Source organism: Musca autumnalis, unplaced genomic scaffold (genome assembly GCF_047663935.1).
Source record: "Musca autumnalis isolate F117 unplaced genomic scaffold, ASM4766393v1 scaffold_3, whole genome shotgun sequence".
Lineage (NCBI taxonomy): Eukaryota > Metazoa > Arthropoda > Insecta > Diptera > Muscidae > Musca > Musca autumnalis.
Window position 1 is genome coordinate 53,385,627 of NW_027411866.1, and position 23,941 is coordinate 53,409,567.

Here is a 23,941-nt window from a genome sequence, read left to right on the forward strand (position 1 = left end):
GCTTCTCCTAGGAATAAGCCTTGACGTGGTGGAACAGCTTAGTACTTTCATAAACGAAACAAATTTTTGGTGGATATAAAGGTTTGGCACGAACTTAACTCCATTCTTACTTGTTTTGCTATCAAATGGCCGGCCTTCGGCATTGGCCAGACTTAAAGTCTGCTACGAGTTCTACAGTCTCCTTTCCTTAGTACATATAATAATCTTAATAAAAAACTGGCATGATAGCATTGTGGACGGTCATAACAACCGAAAATGCGTATGACAGTTGGGCGTTATGTTATCTCGCCCTGTTGAAAGGAACATTGTAGAAGATATATATATATGGCGAATAACAAAATTCCTTTACAATTTCATTTGAAAAAAATTAAAAAAAAAAATTTTGAGGGCACATCTACGATTTTTGGTATAGAGGTAAAGGAAAAAAATCCGGTTTCAAATTTGCTCGCGTTCACGAAATTGGCCAATGCGCGCAAAAGTTATAGCGGTTTTTATTCTCATATAAAGAAAAAATATTTAAAAATATCTTTTTTGTTTTTATGAGAAAATGTATTCATAAATCGTTAACAGCATTCCATATATATTCGTAGATGTTTAAATAGTTATTAAATTTATTATTATTTTCGCGGAAAATCAACAAATAATAACAAAATTTTGAAGTACATCCAAATTATCCTGTCCCAGAATCCGTACAAACCCTCAAAAAATAAATTAAAGAATGTATGCGGAATCTAGACAATGCGTAGAAAAATATGATACCAAATTTATAGAGATTGGGAACATAAATTGCCTATTATAGCAACAACAAAAGAGAAAAACTTATTGTTGGAAAATATTGTTGCAAATATTTGTTTGGTTTGATTCTAAAAATTAGAAAAAAATATTTGGGAATTCTCCAACTATTTTGCTAAAATCCCATAGAATAATAAATGTATACTGTTAAAACTTCATCAAAAAATATGGTTTACCATCGCGAGAGTTTAACTGATTACTGTGATAACTTATAAGGGTAGGAAATTAAGAGTAATATTGAAATTACAATCATTCAATTAATATTACAATTAAAAAGCCTGTTATTCGCGAATTAGTTAAAGTCGGTTGATGCGCATCCGTTTTTGGATACAGCGAATCAATCTCTTTCAAAATTTATGCATATTTCGATGTTTCACTCAGGGGCCATTGTGTGCCGCCAGTTGCATCATACACTGCAAAAAACCTTAAAGTTGGTAAAAGTCGCGCAATGTGCATACGATTTTGATGCGCATCCGGTTTCATCAGCGCCTATCAAAAATATGTCAAAATATACCAATTTTAATTAGATTCTTCAAGAACCGCGGATGTGCCTCCACATTAAATTTTTTGTGAAAGACCCATATTACTCGCGTATCTCTTTTCTTTTATGACACGCGTTTTCGCAAATATTATAATCGCCAGTAAAGGATTCCATTTATGTAAAAAATTTTAAAGAAAATCGCGGTTTAGTACGCGGATTTGTCACAATATATTTTTGCTGATTTTCCGACTTTCAAGGTATCTATATCCGCGGTTTTAGTAGATGGATTCGATCGCGGAAGACTTCATTAGAACCGTCGCGTAAAAAAACTAAATTCACGCGGGTTTCAAAGGAAATGGAATGACAGTTGTAAATTTTACTCGCAAAAAATTGGTTTTGTAAGAAAATTCACGCATCAAATTTTGGCCTTTCGACTCCAATTACTAGGATGCTGTAAGGAGCACACTCATGAGATATGCATCAAACGACGTAAAATCACGAGTTCTATAATCGTGTTAAGAGTTTGAAATAATATCTTCTTGCGCGCCCGAATTATAAAAAAATTCAAAAAACCCCGAAATTCCGGCTTCAAAATGTCAGCATCAATTTTAGGTGGATGCAGTGGATATATCGAAAAATCATACACTACAATCTTGTTGCCCATGGAGTATTCTATGATTCTTTTTTTGGAGATAGGTCTATAAAATCTAAGGTTAAGCCAGAAATCGTATGGGAACATAAAAAAACTTGTTGGCTTCAACCCATTTTTACGCATTTTTCTGCATTGATACCAACACAGCTTCCACGAAAATTAATTTTAATGGTCGACATTATGGGATCCCTCCTAAACCACTTCATTTTAAAGAATTGTAGTCATACTTTATAGAATATGTCAACAGTTCGCGAATTCTGATAGGGTCAAACTCGGATTCATCGATTGCAAAACATTTTTGTTATTTACCATATATCAGAAGATATAAATATCAAGATATAAATATCAAATTAAGAGAGTTTGTTCAATCCTTACCTACGAGTAGTTTTGAAATTCAATCAACATTTGTTGTTTCCGATTTCACACTTGACCCTAGTGAATATGTTATCCCATGTAGCAGCGTTGTTGTTGTTGCATATTAGTGTTTAATTTTTAATAATACGACATAATAATAATTTTATTATTTCATAAACTTGTTGTTGCCTAAAAAACAAATTTTATTAGTCTCTGCTTAAACCATAATATTTTCGTTAATTTATTTCTTTGTATGGCGATTAGTAAGAAAATCTTTCGACTTGTTCGTAGCATAAGCCTTCGGGTCAAATGTCTCATTTACATTTGATTTTATTGAAATCACTGGTTTTTTATGGCCAACACCTCTAATAACCGAATGTTGTCAGTTTTACCGAACTAAATTACGAGATAATGTCAAATATTAAAAGCGTTTAGTGGCCAGCGATAGGAGCGTGAAAGAACAGCAAGGGAGGAACAGCGTTAAGTGTTTAACCAACCAACCATCTATGAATAGATGTCCAATAAAATGTGTTTTTTATGATTTAATTAATATAGGCCGCAAGACAAAGAGCCTTTATTAGAAACGAATATGTCCACAACCAACTGAGTGAGTGATCTTTGTTATTCTTTCTATGCCTGAAGATCTGTTGTGTAGAAATGCCAATGATTAAAGTTAGCTCAGCTGGAGATGGCTATTTATGAGTTGTTAACTGAAAGACTTTCCATTGACAACAACCTGTTCGCTATTCGAGATTTCGTGTATCGATGGGAAAGTGCAAAGGTGTTTTTCCTTCACACCAGACAGAGTGAAGACAAACTGTTTGTCCATTATTGTCGTTATAGTTTTGGACATTTCAATAAACTCTTTGTTGTTTGGTTTATGAAAGATTTCTTCCTTCATTCATTTTTGTAAATTTATATCAATAAAAAGATTTTTTTTTGTGAATGAAATTTTTGTTCTTTATCGATCATTAATGAATGAATATTGGCATTCCCAAAACTGTAGTTTGTAGTTTGAAACATCACCAATTCATGTATGTAGTTATCAATGGTATAGAAGTTTCAGAGTTTTTTGTAAAATCGTGTGATTTTATTTCGATTTTCTATCAAAAAAAAAAAACCTGAAAACCCCTGTTTTCAATAAGCAACTATTATATTGGATTTCTTTCAAAAACGTTATTATCGGCTTGAAGTACTATCAAAACATTTTTGAATGAAACTCAACATCGTTCAAGGGGCCATCGCAGGCATGTTTTCATCTGTCAGTACGTTGGTTGACTCGGCCACACATTTCAGCCAAAACGGTCGCTACTCCGTTGTCTCTGAGCACTTTCAACGTCGCCGGCTTATAGTAGCCCAAATGAGTCTAAAAGCCTCAAACGAGAGGACCTATAGAATGGGACATTTCTTGAGATAACACGCTCATTAAACCTACTTTTAAATAAATTGTTTATAACGTCTACTGTCTGGCTTGTGGCACCTTCCTGTTGAAACCACACGTCGTCCAAGACCATATCTTTAGGCCAAAAATAATGAGTAGCTTTGCCTATTCACGGTATAGTGACGATAGGCATCATTGATGAAGAAGTACGGACCAATGACCCCGCCGGCATGCAAACCGCACCAAACAGTTACATATATTTTGTGGATGAAGTGTTGATTCGTGAAGCACATGTGGATTTTCGCCTGATCAATAACACTTTTTTCTTATTGACGAACCCATTGAGCCAAAAATGAGTTTGGGAATTAACGCTCTTAAAATAGCGGCCACCGACTTCTAATTTCGGTGGTATATTAGTATAATTTGCAGACGTGGTTTCTTCGTGATGATTTTGCTGAATAAATTGACAGTGACTACGGGTGCCACCGTGGTGCAATGGTAAGCAAGTCGGCCTTACCAGGCCGAGCAAGAATATCATACTTTCCAACGGTGTCTAAAAAATACACCTAAAAAAGCACATTTTCTGAGTGTTCTAGCCATTTAAAACTTATCTATAAGTGGTGTCGTAAGAGAAGAAAAAATGACACCATACGTGGTCAAACCCAGCAAAATTTATTTGAAGTTGTTTCTTGTGAAGTAGTGATTGAATAGCTTTTTTTGAAGCAGTCCACGCAGAGTCAGGAAAAATGCAGTCCGTTCTTCACATTTTGACAATGTCCGATTTGAATCCATTTCATAAATTTTTCACATTTTAGAAATTTGCAAAAAAAACTTAAAAAGACAAAGAACTTAATTTGTTTCTTGTTAATTATAATAACAGCAATATGTTTGCATCCATAAAAAGTAATTTGTATACAAAAAATAATAAAAGTGATTTCGAACTACATCTTTGTTTGTAGCCAAAGAAGTAGTTGAATCATATGTTGTTGTGATTTATTCACTACAAAGAACTAATGCAAAATGTGTGCTTAAGAAGTAAATTAGACAGTATCCTCACTGCACCATGCCCTTGTAAAAATCATGACTTCTTTCACGTAAAAAGATGTAGCCGAAATCACTTGCACTCATGATTTAACTACTTCTTTGGCTACAAACATTTTGCTGGGAAGTGACCACATCCGTTGTCGATAGTGTATCAACACCGTTTGTAGTCGAAGTGAGCATGCAGTTGTCAATTTGACAACGAGATGGTGTCAACTGTTTCGCGAATTGACAAAGTACCGTGGTGAAAGTGAGCACGATTGTGGTCGAAATATTTAAAAATGGCAACAGCTGTGGTCAAGAAAATTGAGCACGCCTGTGCTCATGTTGACACCATGCGGTATTGATTTTGAATCGAGTTTCTTCCCTCTGTGTAGGTGCACATATATGTATGTGTATGGGAACATATGTATGTGTATGTATTGTTACGAATGTAACTTATTGAATGAAGTTAATTTTGATGAATTTCTGTTAATTTAAGAATTTTAATTGCAACGTAAATTTTCATTAAGCATTTAGTTTATCTAAAACAAATTTGCAACAACAATTACTGTATAGAATTCCAATCACTACGTTTCTATGTTTGTTTTGCTATTGTTCTTGTTGTACGATTTCAATTCTCACTACATTTGTTTTCAGATGTAGTTTACATTGTGACGTCTTTCATTGTAACCCCTGCTCCTCTTCCTTATTTACTATGGTGCTCCTCTTCCTTATTTGCTATAATAATGAATTTATATAATTCATAATTGATTTAAAATTTTTAGGAAAATTAAGTACAAAATAAGTAGTAGCCAATACAATTCGAACTGTATTCAAAATTTGCCTTCAAACCTATTTTAAACGAAATATTCTTCCTACAGGCAAATAGAAAGTAAAAAATAAAAACTTTTTGTTAAAATTCGCAAATACTGTACGACTATAAAAAGTTTTTGCAAAAATATTCAAATACTTTCTGAAGAACGAAATGCGCCGCAGGCGAAAATATTAAATAAAAATCGCGCGATTTTTTACAAAAATGTTTTCTCAATTTAAGAAGATAAAATATTGTTGGCGTTTTTTATTGTTGGACTGCAGAATTTTACATCTTTGTGGTTATTTCAGCTTTAGTCCATATTTTGTTGTAATTCAATTGTTTGAATAACAACAAAATATTTTAAAGTGGATATGAAATTGATTAGTTGCGGGCGGACCAATGCGTAATGCAAAAACAACTTTCTTGTTGTTTTTACCCCCGCTTATTGAAGCAACACTCCTATGTTCGTATTCTTTGCGAAGCAAAGACGACATAAAAACAGTGGTGGATATGAAATTCTTTAGTTCGACTCAAATTGTAGGGTAAACAGCTTTAGGGCCATACAGCAAATTTCTCATTTTATTTAATTTGCTAGATGGCTTTATTGACCTGTTTATCGATACAGAGTCGGCGAAAAAGGGAACTGATGAAGTTGTTTGGTGACAACTGAAACTATAGTATTCCCTACCCTTCGCCCGCAACTAATCAATTTCATATCCACTTTAAAATATTTTGTTGTTATTCAAACAATTGAATTACAACAAAATTTGGGCTAAAGCTGAAATAAACACAAAGATGTAAGATAAAATATTTTTATAAAAATATTCAAATACCTTCAGAAAAACCAAATGCGCCGCAGTCGAAAATATTTTTGAAAAAATCGCGCGATTTTTTACAAAAATATTTTCACAATTTAGGAAGATAAAATGTTTTTATAAAAATATTCAAATACCTTCTGAAAAACGAAATGCGCCGCAGACGAAAATATTTTTGAAAAAAATCGCGCGATTTTCTTAACAAATATTTTCACAATTTGAAACTTCTCCGAACTGCTAATTACATAATTTCGGGCATGATTTCGTTTTTAAATTAGGCCTTCTCAAATGTATAAGTCCGCTTAAATTATAACTTCTACGCTAAAATTTAAAAAAAAATATAGCTATAAATTTCAAAATTAAGCAAAGAAATAATTTATAAATTAAGAAAAAAGTCGTTGGGAGTTATGTCCGCGATTTTTTTGGGTGTTATGTCCGCAAAGCGCAGCGGATATAACGCCCAAAATCATTTTGGGAGTTATGTCCGGGCACCATTTACTACCTATGTCCCCATTAGTTGCCCAGCAAACCAAATGTCGGATGTCCGACACGTCTGAACAATTTCGGAAGCAACGTCGTTCAGATTTCGTTCGGATTTCTAAACGATTTTTCGGAGCGGAAATAGTTCAGATTTTGTACCGATTTCGTTTCGATTTCGGAACTAATGTCGGAAAGAAATTTCCTTTCCGAATTTCCCAAGGATTTTCTTCAGATTTCGTTAAGAAATCGGATCGAAATCGATACGATGTCGCTCCGACATTTCGTTCCGAAATTATGTCAACCACTTCATACAACTTTCGTTAAGATATCGTTACGATTTCGGATCAGACATCGGACGTATCGTCCGAATTTTGTTCCGAATTCGTTAAGATGTCGGTACGATTGGTTTGCTGGGTTGTTTACATTAATTCGTCTGTTTGTGTACGAGTATGTGCGTATGTGTATTTGCGAACCCAGCAAAATTTGAAGAAAGGGGTTCTATGCGATGACGTGATTTCATGTCATCTTTTGCATTGGTTCAAACGAAGTAGTGAAATATCCGATCTTTTCATTAGCATTTGAACCCATTCCATCGATCCAACAAAGATGATGTTTGTGTTTTTTATTTACACACCTTTATATTTTCTTTTATTTGTCTAAATATGTTTAAATCTATGCAAGGTTTATTATTTTCAATAGGCTTGATGTTGTCGGAGACTCGAAATCACGGCCAAAGTTGTTAAAACTCTCATCGTAATGTTGTCTTACATTTCCTGTATATCATACAAGTACGAATTCTAAACAATTGATTTTGTATCTAGCTGACAACGTCGTTCAGACACTGCAATAAAAAGTCCCAATCATCAAGCTAAAAATAGAATCGGACTGCACTCATTGGTATTATAAAAATTCCCTTGTCTGTTCTAAATCTGACATAGAATGAAAACAATCAAATCTCGCTTCTCGCAATTTGAACAAAAAGTCCGAAAAGAAAAGGAACAAGAATCTGAAAAGAAAGAAGTAACGAATTTTGGAAAGAAAATTTTATAACTTAAAAATAAATTAATAACGCATAAATGATATTTTCCTGAAAAAGTATATCCTCTCCTTTCGTTACATTTGATTCTCTAGAGATCCCTAAAAAGCAAGTCGATTTGCCAGATCACTTGCACCCATGATTCAACTCATGATTTGTCATCGAACATTTTGCTGGGAATTTACTAGCACATCGCGTGGTCATTGTGGAACATTCTACGTTAAGGAGACTAGAACAGTCTATGTATCAGTATTTCTATGGAGTAGTATTTGCGATTGTCAGTGTAAGTGAATACCCAGCAAAATGTTCGATGCCAAAGATGTCATTCAATCATGGGTGCAAGTGATCTGGCATGTCATCTTTTTAGCATCTTCATCGATAAATTGTATATGGGCGTGGACCCCAAAAGATGCTAATCCTTTTTGGATCCAAAGCATGTCATTTACACCAACGCTTTGACATGACATTTTCACCAATGCTTTGGCATGTCATTTCCACCAATGCACTGTGGTTTAGCTTGTATGGGAGAGTGCGACAAAAATATTTCTAATCAAGATTTCGATCTGAAAATTTGGGCGTAAACTAGTAGTGACTAGAAGATAATTTTCCACAAAAATCTTCAGGATTGGTCCACTTTTAGGTATAGACCCCCCTAAACTTCCAGTTTTTAATTATTTTCAAGATTTTGTCTACATTTTCGAAGGGAATTCGCTGTAATTTGACATTTCGTGTTCTTTGGTGGTATTAAACATCTTGCTTAGGGCCATGGTCGAAAGAGATCCATGTTTTGGTATATCCCCCACATAGACGTACCTCCCGTTTTTTATAATTTCACGATTTTGGCCATATTTTCCACCTGAATGTGCTGTAATTTGACATTTCGGGTTTATAATCTGTATCAAACATTCTTGCAAAAATTCATCAATATATGTCCACATTTTGGTATAGTCCTACATCATGTTAACTCCCGAAATTATTGCATATTTAAATATTTGGTCTAAATTTTTTACAAAAACGATTGTAAAAATCGTGACATTTTGTGAATTTTATTCTTGACAAAGACTAACTGGTAACAAGTATCAACAATATGAGGCACAGAATATTTTTACTAGGAGGGTTAACAAATGGACCAAGGGCGTACCAGATTATATTAGATGTAAACAATGTGCTATAGGTCTCAAACAGGGAATATGTGGAAACTAAGATGTTATATGAGACATTTAGTTCGCGAGGATGGGTTGGCATCTATTACAATAAATACTAGCTACAGGATATCTCGATTAGGAGAGTTCTCAGATCGACTAAAAATGTACGAGGATATATAAACAGCAAACAAGACCACACAGGTGGTCCTGCTTGTCAATTTAACCATTCTACGTTGTTTAGTTTTCTGTGTGGAGCTTAAATCTACAACAGGCCTTCCGTGTTTTTACTTTCAACGACAGATAATTCTTGAAGTGGCATGTATGTTTCAAAAATAATGGTGTATTTAATAGAAAGCCAATTTGCATGATGTTTATAAATTTGTTTTGTTCTCCAGATTTTCGAAATTCCTTTGCAGAGATAATGTATACCGTCTGACAACTTAGAGAAATCATATCCCGCAACATCCACCTGAAGGTTTGCTATAACTTCTTCGAATGCCGCCCGTCCCATGCTGGCATTGACAAAGTTTTTTGAAAACCATATTTCAAAAACACACATTCATACTGTAATCCTAAAAACATCATTTTTTATAAAATAAGATCGAATCAAAATGCAAAACAATAACACCGATTGCTTAAAAACACCCAAAAACCCTATACTAAACATTCGCAAAACTTCGAGTATACTCAGTATAATGAAAACTGAACACCGCTCGGCAACTTTCGGCAGACGAGATAATTTGTTTCTAATTCTGGACACTTCCACGAACATGTAAATGAAAATAACGTGAGGATCCGCGAGGATCCAAGGTACTAAAAGTCGATTTCTTTTCACATTATTAAATAAAAAACACTCACAAAAATACATTTCAAAAGAGATCAATTTTACTATAAAATAAAGATACAATTTTATGATGTTATTAATTAAAAACATTAACAATACCATTAACATTGACTTCCATTTCTTACTATAGTAATTTTACACATTACTTTTTTTGTGATATCACTTGTAACTCGTCACTACGTTAATGGAAATTCCAATGCCTCAATTACTTCAAATGGAAATGCTCACTTCTGTGGCTCTGCTTTAGCAAGTACCGTTAGAAGTTGTTAAAAGAAAGCCGGAATATTAAAATTTGATGTGTCTACGATAGATTTGAATAGTTACAATCATAATTTGTAGACATCGATTTTTGTATTTTTGTCGCGGGCTGGGACCACAGTGCAATGCTTTGGTATGTCATTTTCGTCATTACGACGAGAGTTTTAATAACGTTGGTTGTGGTTTCGAGTCTCCGACAACATCAAGCCTATTGTAAATAATTAATCTTATATATTTAGAAAAATGTGTATAAACAAAAACTCAAAATTCATCTCCATTGGATTGATGGAATGGGTTCAAATGCAGATGAAAAGCTCGGATCTTTCACGACTTCCTTTGCATGGGTTTAAATGCTGATGAAAATATCGGATCTTTCACGACTTCCTTTGCATTGGTTCAAATGCTAATGAAAAGATCGGATGAAAAGATCTTTCACGACTTCGTTTGAACCAATGCAAAAGATGCCATGAAATCACGTCATCCTTCAAATTTTGATGGGTAGTAACCAGAGTGAAGCTGTGTGCTTACAAGTTACTAGAGTTAGCTGTGTGCTAGTACAGAGATAAAGGCCTGCGTGAATAAGTGAATGACGTCAATAAAGCACTGTAAAATCTTAATCTAAAACGATTACATATCGTATCGGGGAATAAAACAACGTCTACACGGGATTAACTTAAACTCTAGTTCCCTAACAGTATATATGACAGGTTGACGACTAGTGTAAAGGTGCGTTCACTAATGAAATTCAAAGTTGTCATGTCCCTTTTGGAAAACCTGTTAATTTGCGAAATACCAAATTCTTGATCAATAGGAAAATTTGGATTTCGAAGGGTAAAATATCTTTAATTATATAAAGTATGTAATCGAAATAGGTTAAGTACTGAAATTAGTCTACTCTAGTGTTTGCAACTTGGTGTTTCGGATTCTTAATATGCAGATAATAATAATAATATAATTGTTCCACAAACATCCCAGATGGGACAAGGGAGACTTATCTCATATCAATGAGTGCACCCCGATTCATATTAGCTCAATTATACGGGACCTACTGTTTATTGCCGAGTCCGAACGACGCACAGTGTTGCCTCAGTGGACAAAAATCGAAAAATGTGTTGTTGACTTTTTTATAATTTTATGGTTTTATTTCATTGAGAACACTTCAAATAGGACAAACCTCAATTTCGCTTCTTTCATTGAGTGTATCTTAAAATTGCAGCAAATTGCAGTTTCGACCATTTGGTACATGAAACAGACATCCCTTTCGAATTAAAAAATGCAAAGTTTTTATCCTATAAACTCCGATTCTCGGAACCACAACCATATCATCATAAACAATTTGTACGAAAGGAGCAAGAATCCTTGTTTTGCCTCAGTGGATAAATTCACTTTATTTGACTGCTTCGTTTTATATATCCAAATATGAACCGATTTTTAACAAAATCGGTAAAACTGATCAGAGGCCCAAGCAAATATCGCATATTAAATTTGAAGGCGGTTCAATTAAAATTGGCTGAGTTATAGCAGAATCGGAGAAATATATATATGGAGGATATATCCAAATCTGAACCGATATGGACCAAAATGGGAATTTTTCATTCCTATGCCCGCATTAGTACTTGTTTAAAAATGCATCGACCTAGGTCAACTCCTTCTATTTTTGTCCACGTTTACAAGGAAGCGGCAACACTGTGCGACGTGTCCTATGAAACCACATGTAGAGAAGTTTTACATGGCTGAAATACTCAGGAAATGTCGCCAACATCACTGAGGGGTATTGTGCCATCGTTGAAAATTTGGGAATCAAACCCACGACCTTTAGTATGCAAGGCGGGTGTGCATACCATGGCACCACGGTGGCAAACGGTGGGTAGATAAGCTTTACTAATAAAATTATCATTATAGTTTAATATTTTGGTGTACTGGCAATAAGTTACCTCCAGCTTTTACGTATTTTGAAGTTTGTACACACATCGTTTAAATGGAATAACTGTAACACGGTACATCGGATTCTGAATGAGTAGAAAACATCGACGAAAACACCTTTGATCCTATTGGGCTGTCAAAAGCTGCCTTACAGTCAGTCGTATTAGTGGTATGTGTCGATATGTTTTTCATGGATCATCTCCACGGTTTGGCGTAGAGTGAAGATTTGGTTTAATAATTGCTTTTATGACCTCACTATAGCCGTCATTTGCGACTGGTTCTGGGGTATCTTCATCGCGCTCATGTTGGATACCAAAAAAAATTTAAAGTCCTATCTGTATCAGTTACTAATCGTCTTTGCAGGAGAAAGTGCCTGCACCATGCCCTTCGGTGTCTGGTAAAATTTTTGGACTACCTTCTGACTCCTGAACATCTCGAGTTTCCCACTTTTTTCCTGATTTTTCTTCTCACAATATCCATCTCCTCTTATCCTGATATATATTCTTGGCGCTTCATGTTGCTACTGACTGCAAAGTTGCCCTGTATCAGTGATCTTTTTAGGTGGTGGTTTTTAGTTCCCAAGTATAGATTTTGCGGCAGTTTAAAGAGAGTGGACCATTCTTTCCCACTGCGCTTCCGCATTATCGGGACAAAGAGTGCTGCCTTCCAGTATGTGGCTCAGTTGAGCGGAGTAGTCTTGTGCTCTCTGTTGTGTTTGCTTCCCGACATCCAGCATTCGTCCTGTGTTAGATCGCACTTTTGCTGCAACATTAAGACTAGTGTGTAACTTTCCTGTCACAAGGAACTCGTTCGATTGAATATCCAGCACAATAGAAACATGTCTTCGGTCTATAACAGCATGATAGATCTGGTTTCTGGTTTTTCTATCTGGACATCCACGTGGCCTTGTGTAGGTTGAGGTGTTGGATCAGCAGTGGTCGGATGTTACGCCATGGATGTTGAACTTGCCGGCCGTGGTACCAAAGATATTTTCCTCCCAATTTTAGTATTTAAAATCTCCTAGAACAATCCTAATGTCGTTGCCGGACAGCGGTCATATGCTTTATCTAGGCCAGCAATCCGCATCCCTTAACGCTCGAGCTAGCAAAGAGAGCTTCTTTCTCCTCTCACACAATTTAACTTATTGAAATACCATGTACTCACTTGTGTACCGATTGCTGATCTAGGCGCTCTTAGAATGTAACCTTTGGTCTTCGGTCGGGGCATAGGCGCAGATGAGATTCAAGTTAATGAACATTGCTTTTAAACGGATTGTGACAATTCTCTCATCTATTGTAGCGAATCTAAAGAACAGGGTTTTAAGTCTCCAATTTCACATAAATCCATCACCTAACGCATGTTTCGTATCATGGCAGTTAAAATACAGTGCGTAAAGATTACAAACGATTGTAATCTTTACGTCGGCCCGATTCCATCGCACTTCCTGTAAGGCGATAATATCAGCATTGTACTTTCCATGTACATACCTCCGCCAGTGCGTAAACTGCACCTACTCCGTAAAGAGTCCGGACATTCGAGATGTATATTCGCAGATCATAGCCTTTTAAATGTTGGCGGGTCGTCAACTTTAGGTTGGTTTCTTTTTCTTAGTTTTTTCATAGTAGGGTGCTTTTTAGAAAATGGGTCACTGAAATTTTTGATAGACATTATATTATTTTCCTAAGGTAATTATCATTTCCTAGGGACTTGGGACATAAAACAAATTCGACATTAAATGTTCTAAACCCTAGCGACAGCAGTTAATAGAGCCATTTGATTGTTCAAATTGAACTCCTGTTGTTGAACTGATTTTAGGAATTAAATTATTAATCTTGTAAACAAATAATAATGTTTAACCAGGGTGTTGCGTGTACCAAGCAATAATGTTCCTGATCAACAGGGATGATTACCAATCTGTTAATCTTCTAATAAATGTAATTACCAACAGTTTTTCTCATTATACACAAAGCCTAAGCAAGCATCCTCAAATTGCAGATAATATAAACAAAAGGAACAACAATATATTACAACAATTATGGCAATTTTAAAACACCAAACACATGCTCAGTGGGAGGTACTGCTGGTTGGAATAATTCAACTGTTGACCATTGTTAATAAATGCCCCATTCGTTTACAATTCAGTCTCTCCGGAGTCAGAAAAACTAACAATTGGTATTGTTTCATATCTCTGTTGTTTTGTATGTAACCAACCCAACAACCAGACGGACAGACAGAATCAAATATAAGTTCGTCTTGGAATGCCATCATAGTTTGTGGTTTTTTGTTTTACATCTTACATGAAAACTTTTGTCCCATAAGGGATGAAATGTGTCTGTTGAGTTTATGTTTGTGTCGCATTTACACTTGGCGTTGAAATATTAAGCGCTTTGGCAAAAACAAGGAAAATTTGAACAGATTGTAGTAATTGACTCTGTTCCCTCATTTGACCGTCTCTCCCCTTCTTATGGTATGCTGTATGTATATAATAAAAGTATGATGATAATGATGCTGTCACTGCTGCTGGTGATGATGATTATGATACTTGTTCTGCACGTTGCTTCAAGGACTTGTTCATATAGCCAATATTTCACTTTTGAGGGTTGAGAGATTTTTAATTTACTTTTCCATCCGCAATTCTCGCCACAACAAAGCCCCAAGGGGCATACACAAGTACTTGTAATTCGGCAACTAAAAACAATTTTACAAAGAGTCATATCAAAAATCTATATATATAAATGAGCTTGGTGATAAGTGATTGACTGACTGACTGACTCATCATCAACGCCCAGCCAAAACGGCTAAAGCTAGGAGCTTGAAATTTTACCAGTGGGTCACTGTTGATGCAAATGTGCGAGATAAGGCCGGGTTTTAGAAAATTTGTCCTGGAACCACAAAAAATAACAACAACAAAAATCCTTATTTTTCATTATTATTACGTACTTATGCACTTAGTTGGCCCTCTGCAAGACAGGTGTCAAATTAACAATGCTATAACTTCATGATACCGTAAACGATCACACATAATTTCAAATTTTGTAGTTTACTTCTAGGCGCACTTATTTTACCATAAACCACTAAATAATAGAAAGACAAGACATTTGTTATCTTCCATTGCAACAGATGTCGTGAATAACTAAATGTTTGCAAATCAATGAAAGTGCAATAAAATTGTGCATACTACCACTATTTATTTGCAATTAAGAATTTTATCGTATATGGAGATGTACAGTCATAACTATTCAATTTCAAAATCTGTAATTTGAAGAAATCGATAACTAATTAATGAAATCAATAATAGGCCCCAGGAATATAGGAATTTGGCATGGAAATCAAGGTTGGGAAGTGGTGCTTCTAAAAGGAAATGGTTTGGAAAATTACCAATCATGTGTACGAAAAGTATTAAATGGTACTAAATTTAGTACAATTTAGATTTGGGTGAACGTAAAGAGCTGGAAACCTGAAATTTGGAATTAAGGTTACTGTTGTAGTGTAGGATTGAGATATGAGGGTAGTTTTGGAAATTCGTGCTTATGTGTATGAAAAGTACTAAATGGTACTAAATTTGATACAATGGGGATTTGGGTGAACGGATAATAGCTGGAATCTCGATATTTGGAATTGAGATTACAGGTGGGGTGTAGGATTGAGGTAGTTTTGAAAATTCGTACTTATGGGTACGAAAAGTACTAAATGGTACTAAATTTAGTACAATTTGGATTTGAATGAACGGATAGAGCTGGAAACCTGAAATTTGGAATTAATATTACTGTTGAAGTGTAGGATAGAGATATGATGGTAGTTTTGGAAATTAGTACTTATGTGTACGAAAAGTACTAAATAGTACTAAATTTGGTACAATAGGGATTTGGGTGAACGGATAGAGCTGGAATCCTGATATTTGGAATTGAGATTACTGTTGGAGTGTAGGATTGAAGAACTTTTGGAAATTCGTACTTATGTGTATGAAAAGTACTAAATGGTACTAAATTTGATACAATGGGGATTTGGGTGAACGGATAAAAGCTGGAATCTCGAAATTTGGAATTGAGATTACTGGTGGGGTGTAGGATTGAGGTAGTTTTGAAAATTCGTACTTATGGGTACGAAAAGTACTAAATGGTACTAAATTTAGTGCAATTTGGATTTGGGTGAACGTATGTATGTAGCTGGAAACCTGAAATTTGGAATTAAGATTACTGTGAAGTGTAGGACTGAGATATGAGGGTGGTTTTGGAAATTCGTACTTATGTGTTCGAAAAGTACTAAATTTGGTACAATAGGGATTCGAGTGAACGGACAGAGCTGGAATCCTGAAATTTGAAATTGAGATTATTGTTGGAGCATAGGATGGGGGAAATTTTGGAAATTCGTATTTATGTGTACGAATAGTACTAAATGGTACTAAATTTAGTACAATTTAGATTTGGGTGAAAGGAAAGAGCTGGAAACCTGAAATTTCGAATTAATATTACTGTTGAAGTGTAGGATTGAGATATGAGGGTGGTTTTGGAAATTAGTACTTATGTGTACGGAAAGTACTAAATGGAACTAAATTTTGTATAATGGGTATTTGGGTGAACGGATAGCTCTGGAATCTCGAAATTTGGAACTGAGATTACTGGTGGAGTTTAGTATTGTGGAAGTTTTGGAAATTCGTACATAGGGTACGAAAAATACTAAATAGCACTAAATTTGGTACAGTTTCGATTTGGGTGAACGGATAGAGTTTGATTCCTCAAATTTGGACTGAGGATCACTGATGAAGAGTAAGAAATATGCACCAAAGGGTTTTTGGAAACTTGAGTGTACGAAAAGTACTAAATGGTACTAAATTTAGTACAAGTTGGATTTGGGTGAACGGATAGAGCTGGATTTCTGAAATTTGGAATTGATATTACTGTTGGAGTGTAGGACTGGGGAAGTTTTGGAAATTCTTACTTATGTTAATGAGAAGTACTAAATTTGGGACAATGGGGATTTGGGTGAAGGGATATAGTTGGAATCTCGAAATTTGGAATTGAGATTACTGGTGGGGTGTAGAATTGAGGTAGTTTTGAAAATTTGTACTTATGGGTACGAAAAGTACTAAATGGTACTAAATTTATTGCAATTTGGATTTGGGTGAACGTATGTATGTAGCTGGAAACCTGAAATTTGGAATTAAGATTACTGTGAAGTGTAGGACTGAGATATGAGGGTGGTTTTGGAAAGTCGTACTTATGTGTTCGAAAAGTACTAAATTTGGTACAATAGGGATTCGAGTGAACGGACAGAGCTGGAATCCTGAAATTTGAAATTGAGATTATTGTTGGAGCATAGGATTGGGGAAATTTTGGAAATTCGTATTTATGTGTACGAATAGTACTAAATGGTACTAAATTTATTACAATTTGGATTTGGGTGAACGGATAGAACTGGAATCCTGAATTTTAAGTATTTTAATTTTATTTATTTTAATTAAAAGCATGAATTTTAGTAAACGGAAAGAGTTAGAATTTGAAACCCGTTCGCGGTAGGCTATAGAGTAGAATTTGAAAAATCGGAAAATCGAATTGTACAGAATTTGGTACAATTTGTTTTTGTGTAAATGGGTTTTTGGAAATTCGTCGTAGAAAGGTACGAAAAGTGCTAAAGTGTACTAAATATGGAATCCATTGTATTAGGCAAACGCGAAGAGCTAGAATTCTGAAATTTTGAACGAGTGGTCATTGGTGGAGAGTTAGGAAGATGTGCCAAAGGGTATTTAGAAACTCGACCTATAAGTGTACGAAAAGTACTAAAAGTTTCTAAATTTGGTACCAATTGCATATTTTTAATGGATAAAGCTAGAATCTTCAAATGTGGTATGGGAATCAAGGTTGGGAAATGGCGTTGAAATAAGGATATGGGTTTGGAAGTTCGTTTTTATGATTACGAGCAGTAATAAATTTGGATTTGGGTGAACGGATAGAGATGGAATCCTAAAGTTTTGAATTAAGATTACTGTAGGGGTGTAGGATTGAGATAGTTTTGGAAATTCGTACCTTTGGGTACGAAAAGTACTAAATGGTACTAAATTTGGTACAATTTGGATTTGGATGAACGGAACTAAGATTACTGCCGGACAGTAGAATTGAGGTAGTTTGGAAATTCGTACTTATGGGTACGAAAACCACTAAATTTGGTACAATTTGAATTTTAGTAAACGGATAGTGTTGGAATTAAGATTACTGTAGGAGTGTAGTATTGAGGAAATTTTGAAAAGTCGTACGTATGGGTACGAGAAGTACTAAATATGGTACAATATAGATTTGGGTGAACGTGTAGACCTGGAATCCTGAAAATTTTGTTTGGGAATGAAATGGTACTAAATTTGATACAATTTGGATTCTGGTGAATTAATAGAGCTGGAATCCTGAAATTTGGAATTACGATTACAGTCGAAGAGTAGGATTCAGGTTGTTTTGAAAAAGCAAACTTATGGTACTAATTTTAATACAATTTGTATGTAGGTGAACGGATAGCGGTGGAATCCTGCAATTTGAAAGTATGATTATTGTTGCCCTGTTGCGTTGAGGAAGTTTTGAAAATTGGTACGATAATTCTAAATTGTTCTAAATTTTGTACAATTTTAATTTGGTTTAACGGATAGAGTTTGAATCCTGAAATTTGGAAGTAAGATTACTACTAAAGTGAAGGATTGAGGTAGTTTTGGAAAATCTTACTTATGGATACGAAGAGTTTGACTTGATACTAAGTTTGGTACAATTTGGAATTGGACGAACGGATACAGCTGGAATCTTGAGATTTGGAAATACTGTAATTATTATGGAATTTACTGTAATTATTTTGTATTAATGTCTGTGTATGGATGAGATATATCGTCGAAATACGTACCATAAGTATACGAAAATTATTTAATGGTACTCAATTTGTTTTTGGGTGTAGGGACAGTGCTGGAATTTTTATTTTTTGGAGTTTGGGTGTGTATTGGTGTGCAACGTTGATCTCGCTGTTAATGTGTAAGGGTGAGATACGGCTGATCTTTTTGAAAATCGAACTTAAAGGGTACGTACAGTACTAAGATAAAAATAAATATTGATTAAAATTGGTATTAGTGCGACCAAATTTTCAGTGTTTGTCATTTCCATATTATATATTGTTTATTTGTTTTTTATATGCTTTCCGCATACGAAGTAGCGGGCATTTTGCTAGTAATAACATATATGTGTGTAAATATTTTATAATATCATTGTGCCAAAATATTCAAGTATACATACATATGATATTCACTTAGGTAAGGGGTCATAAAAAATTTACTAATAAATGTGATATTCCTAGTCCGACTTGGTTGTTCTCTACTGATCTTGTCTATAAGACGGATCAGTAAATTTATTTGTAGTAAGCTTAAGATTTGAACTGTCGAAGTCGGATATAATGAGAGAAACAATTTTGACTAAGCTTTTTGATAATTATAATTACTTTCTAATAGTTCCCCAACTAAATGTGTCGAAATGTAGAAAAATATGAAAAATATCGGGACGAAGTTAAACACATAAGACTCATTCCGTATTTATGATTCGTTTTCAACCACCATATTCTCTTGTTGCATTATTATGTTAGAATGTATGTAAGTTTCCCCTTTAATAACCGTTATAACAAGTGCTCGTGATGTTTGGTGTTGGTCACAAAAGGCCTTCGGGGCTTAGACATCAGAGACCCGTAGTTCATATGACATGCCTGGATGCGAACACGAAGTGGTTTGCTTCTTCATTTCATTTGGCCATATGTTTGTGTGTGCCAACTTATTTTATATAGTCGCGCCACTGCTCCTTAGAGATGTTGTGCCAGTGCGGCAACGTTGATGATGGTTGGCGGTGACGTTGCTACTGCTGCCGTTTCCACAACACCATCTTTAATTTGTTGTACAATGGAGATTATCTAGTTTTATTGTTATTAATGGCCAACAATTTATTAATGCAATAAATGTTCAAATTCATAAAAATGCTCGTTAGGTAAATAAAATCAAATGTGTAAAACGTACATATTACGACGCATGAGGAGAGGGAAGGTACGCTTAGAAATATAAGGTGTTGATGATGATAGATTTTATATATGTGGGTGTTACTTGAAATTGTAATGATGGATATGTATGCGTGATCCCCTAAAGTGTTTAGTTCTGTTAGATTTTTAGATTGCCAAAGTTTGAGCACAATCGGAATATGTTAACACGCGCCACTGGAGCCTCAAAGATTCCATAGTAATTTGTATGGGGCCAAACGTAAATTTTCACGAAATTGTCCTAAAGGCAACATTTATTGTCCAATCGATGAGAAAAATTTATCAGTTCATTGCTGTTGCCAGAAAAAAAAATCTACAAAAATTTATGAAAATCGTGTAAGATTTTGATATTGCTCCAATAGTATATGGTAACATGGGGCGCCTTCGCCACGTTTTTGTTTAAAATGTTCTCATATCGACACCGTTAAAATATCTTGACTATAGATTTTGATATATAAATGGTTATAATTTTGTTTTAAATATTATTTTTAAGACTTTACAAAATGGCTTAAAAGTGGCGAAGCCTTCCAACTCACGGGGCAGCTTCGCCATCGATATGGGACATTCTCCAACGGACTCTAAACCTGTAATTTACCATAGTTCTTCCTTAATTATCAACATTATGCAAATAAGGAACATGTTTTCTATTCAATAATAAAAAATGATTCTAAAATTCACAAAAAAAAAGAGCCAGATTCTAGTACTTAATTGAACTAGTTACCTTGAATTTAGGTACAAAAATCATAATATTACTAAAACAAGATACGTTTAGGATAATATTTGATTTTAATCTATGGCATAAAGAATTTGAGTTAAACATTACAACATTTCTAACATTAATCCACCACAGCCTTATCAGACGTAGGCGTCCCACCCCTAACATAAATTGGATATTGTAGCAACAACAAAAGAGAAAAAAAATTGTCAATTATTTCATATTCCATTTCAGAAAAAAAAGGATAAATTTTTTTCGCGCTACATCAACGATTTTTGATACGTAGGTTAAGAAAAAATTCCCAGTACGAATCTGGTCGCGAGCCAATGTTTGGTTGCTGTGGACAAAAGTTATGGCGCTTTTATTTCACTTTTTAAGAAAGAAAATATTATAAAAACGCTAATTATTTTAATGAGCACAATTGTTACAAAAAAGTTCCCTCGAAGTGACTTCAGCGAGTAGATTGCATAATACCTGCAAAGTGTTACACAGAATTCGCGGAATGTACATAAAATTGATAAATTATTGAATATAAGTCAACTTTTTTTCAAAATTAAGGCCCATTTAGTAGTCATAAAATTACATAAAAATTTGTTGTGGATCAAAACTTCACGGCGAATCAAATGAGACTACAATCATACAGATTGGTGTTATAATTTCGATGTTACAGCAAAAATAAGCACATATTTTGGTCAAAAAAATAATTTTTTGTTTGAAAAAATATTTTTTCACATGCATTATATAGTAGAAAATATTGTAAAATCTGTAGGAATACTTCCTTCATTTTGCTTAAATCTCCCAATAAAATAGACGGATTTTGCTTTATTGACATTCATATTAAAGCTTTCCCGTTAGGGAAGGTAATTGGGTTGATGAGGATATATCTCAAAGCTTCTGAAATGGAAAAAGAGATCAAATAGCCCATTTTAATTTATATGCATTTTAAAATACGTGTAAATCGCGTAATTATCAAAATCATTTTGTCCGCATGTAATTTTCCTGTACAGCAAGGCCATATCTATTAAGTTGTATATATTTTTGGAAATATAATTTGGACTCTAAGATGCAGCATCGGCTGCATCTTAGCATTAAAAAACCTATAAAATATCGCTAATTTGCGCAAAGTGCATACAATTTTTGTCCGCATCCGATTTCAGTGTTTACCATGAAAATCGATATATATCTGTTTGAAGGCGATCAATCAAGAACCGTGGATGTAGCATCACACACTATTTTTTGGGATAAAATTAATGTAGCTTCCTTATCAGTGAAGTTTTCAAATCTCTGTTTTCGCTAAAACGAAGATGCTGCACTAGTTTTTTCATTGCAGTGGAAACGATCCACAGAAAACGCGATAAAATACGCGATATTTTCAAAAACAATTTTAGGTGATTTTTCTACTTTGGAATTTCTTGTAACTCGCGTTTTAGTAGATGGATTCACGAGGAATGATTTATTGGATCCGGAACGTAAAAAACTAAAATGTGCAATGGAGTACGAGGTATTCTAGAGACAATTGCAAATATTAGACCCGAAAAATATGATTTTTAGAAAAATGTTCACACAAAATTTCCGCATTTGGATGCAGAATTCTATGAAGCTGTGCAGACTACATTCACAATATACGTATCAAATAACTCAGAATCGCAAGTACTACAATCCTATATATGATTATTTAAAACACCTGTTTGCGGAATGAAATTAGAAGAAAATTTCAAAAAACACTGTAAATCTGGCTTCAAAATGTCAGCATCATTTACTGGTAGAAGCGGTTCAAATTTTGAAAAGTAATACATAAGTGAGATGATCCTTATTTAGTTTGCTTCTACTTTTACTTTGACAGGAAAATCGAGAGAGGTGTGGTTTACTCACAAATCGAGAGAAAACAAAAAAAGACATGGTGGCTTCAACCCATTTTTACCCATTCTTTAACATAAATATAGCCACAGCTTCCACGCATATTATCTTTTAAGGCCAATATTTTTTGCCACGTCCAAAAACATTTCATTTTATCCAAAAATATTTAATTTGTATAATATACAAACACAAGTCGCGTGTTCTAAAAGGGTAAACCTTGGCTTCAGCTATGTTAAATTTTCAAAAATATTGGAGATATACACTTTCATACGGCAAAATGTGCTCATCGAAATAATGGTTTTAGACCCCAAGTATGTTTGGACGAAATGTGTTTCAGACAATTTTGAGTTGATTTAGCCATGTCCGTCCGTCTGTTGGTCTGACTGGCTGGAGCGCACGAAAGCTCTCAAACGGATCAACCGATTCGGTCCAAAATTTGGCTTTCGTAATATTTTGTCCAAACTTAGTTTATGTTCGAAGACAGGTTATATCGGTCCACTGCTTCCGGTACCTTCCCCACAAAAGTTCGTAAATGTTCGGAAATATTTGTGCGCACCATAACTCTTGAAGGAAGTAACAGATTTGGTCCATACTTTGCACATCGTGAAATTTCTACCAGACTTAGATAAGGTTTCAATATGGACTCAATCGGTCTACTGCTCCGCGTACTTCCCACACAAAATTTCGGAAAAGTTCAGTTTAGGACCTGCTCTCGAATCTCTTTGATTTTTTGTTGTAGCAACTTGTATTCACGGTCCCCATACGACGGTATAAGTTTAATCAGGGGCAAGTCCATACATCTTGAGAAAACAGCCTGAAAGGTACAAAAAACCCGTATGACACCGTGTGTAGTGGTTGGAGCGCAAGATAACTCTCGATCGGTCCAAAATGTGGCCTTCGTAATATTTTTTGCCGACTTAGTTTAAGTTCGAAGATAAGCCATATCGATCCACTCCTTCAGGTACCTCCCACACAAAAGTTCAAAAATGTTCGGAAAAATTGTGCGCACGTTAACTCTTGATGGGAGTGACCGATTTGGTTCATACTTTACACATCCTAATATATATCGACCAGATATAGATCTGGTTCGAATATGGGCTATAGTTGTACACTCCTTCCGGTACCTCTGACACAAAATTTTGGATAAATTCTTTCTAAAAACTGCTCTCGAATCACTTTGATTTTTGTTGAAGCAACTTGCATTCGCTGCCTCAATTACGGCAGTAAAAGCTTTTTCAGGGGCAAGACCATACTTCTTGAGAAAACAGCCGGAAAGTTGTAAAAAACTCATATAGCACCATATGTAGTGGCTGGAAAGCTCGAACCGAATA